This window comes from Oncorhynchus gorbuscha, unplaced genomic scaffold (genome assembly GCF_021184085.1).
Source record: "Oncorhynchus gorbuscha isolate QuinsamMale2020 ecotype Even-year unplaced genomic scaffold, OgorEven_v1.0 Un_scaffold_6450, whole genome shotgun sequence".
NCBI classification, from domain to species: Eukaryota; Metazoa; Chordata; class Actinopteri; order Salmoniformes; family Salmonidae; genus Oncorhynchus; species Oncorhynchus gorbuscha.
In genome coordinates this window covers 5735-7500 of record NW_025750043.1, presented here as the reverse complement: position 1 = coordinate 7500, position 1766 = coordinate 5735, and the positions used below count along the sequence as shown (strand labels likewise).

General features: G+C 50.5%; 1 long non-coding RNA gene across 2 annotated transcripts in view; it reads left to right on the top strand.

The window, feature by feature from the left end:
* Positions 1-1020, top strand: part of LOC124029459 — an 11037-nt gene extending 10017 nt beyond the window's left edge. For both annotated transcript variants that reach the window (XR_006837771.1, XR_006837772.1), the window contains exons 2-3: positions 286-468; positions 885-1020. This is a non-coding gene — a long non-coding RNA (uncharacterized LOC124029459). The remainder of the gene's footprint in view (positions 1-285; positions 469-884) is intronic.
* Positions 1021-1766: the final 746 nt, after the last annotated feature.

The following is a 1766-nucleotide window of genomic DNA, read 5'->3' as shown; positions in this document are numbered from 1 at the left end:
CGCGTTCTCTCCCAAATCTCTAGTCAGGTCGTCACCGAGCTCAGACGGTCTGCGTTTTAAATACCATAAAGGCATATAGTTTCACCCTCATTCTGACTCGGACTACACAATTATTGATTATGATTTTGTACATTCTAATCAATTCCATACAATTAATATGTTTCAGGGCGGAATATTCAAATCATTCAATTGACAGACAATTCTCACCTATCACACACACACATTTGATTGTGTGTGTGTGCGTGTGTCTTCGTCCGTTCATATCTCTGTCTTTCCCTCCCACAGGGTCTGAGTACAGCCCACGAGCAGTTTAAAGCCACTCTCCCTGATGCGGATAAGGAACGCGGTGCCATCCTGGGCATTCACAATGAGATCGCCAAGATAGTGGCCACCTATCATGTGAACATGGCTGGTACCAACCCTTACACCACCATCAACCCTCAGGACATCAACGCCAAGTGGGACAAGGTGAGGGACAGGGTGTGGGACAGGGTGTGGGACAGGCAACACGTACAGGAGATCAACACCATGTGTATGGGACAAGGTGAGGGACAGGGTGTCTCTCCCCCCACCACCCCAGGTGAGACACCCCTCTATGACTCTAACCCCTGTCTCTCCCCCACCACCCCAGGTGAGACACCCCTCTATGACTCTAACCCCTGTCTCCCCCCACCACCCCAGGTGAGACACCCCTCTATGACTCTAACCCTGTCTCTCCCCCACCACCCCAGGTGAGACACCCCTCTATGACTCTAACCCCTGTCTCTCCCCCACCACCCCAGGTGAGACACCCCTCTATGACTCTAACCCCTGTCTCTCCCCACCACCCCAGGTGAGACACCCCTCTATGACTCTAACCCCTGTCTCTCCCCCCACCACCCCAGGTGAGACAGCTGGTGCCACAGAGGGACCAGGCCCTGATCGAGGAGCACGCCCGCCAGCAGAACAACGAACGTCTCCGGAGGCAGTTTGCCAACCAAGCCAATGTCATCGGGCCCTGGATACAAACCAAGATGGAGGTGAGTCTACACAGAGCAGAGTTGGAACAGAACAGGTAGAGTTGGTACTGAACAGAACAGGTAGAGTTGGTACTGAACAGAACAGGTAGAGTTGGTACAGAACAGAACAGGTAGAGTTCGTACAGAACAGAACAGGTAGAGTTGGTACAGAACAGAACAGGTAGAGTTGGTACTGGACAGGTAGAGTTGGTACTGGACAGAACAGGTAGAGTTGGTACTGGACAGAACAGGTAGAGTTGGTACAGAACAGAACAGGTAGAGTTGGTACAGAACAGAACAGGTAGAGTTGGTACTGGACAGGTAGAGTTGGTACTGGACAGAACAGGTAGAGTTGGTACTGGACAGAACAGGTAGAGTTGGTACAGAACAGAACAGGTAGAGTTGGTACAGAACAGAACAGGTAGAGTTGGTACAGAACAGGACAGGTAGAGTTGGTACAGAACAGAACAGGTAGAGTTGGTACAGAACAGAACAGGTAGAGTTGGTACTGAACAGAACAGGTAGAGTTGGTACTGAACAGAACAGGTAGAGTTGGTACTGAACAGAACAGGTAGAGTTGGTACAGAACAGAACAGGTAGAGTTGGTACAGGACAGAACAGGTAGAGTTGGTACTGGACAGAACAGGTAGAGTTGGTACTGGACAGAACAGGTAGAGTTGGTACTGGACAGAACAGGTAGAGTTGGTACTGGACAGAACAGGTAGAGTTGGTACAGAACAGGTAGAGTTGGTACAGAACAGGTAGAGT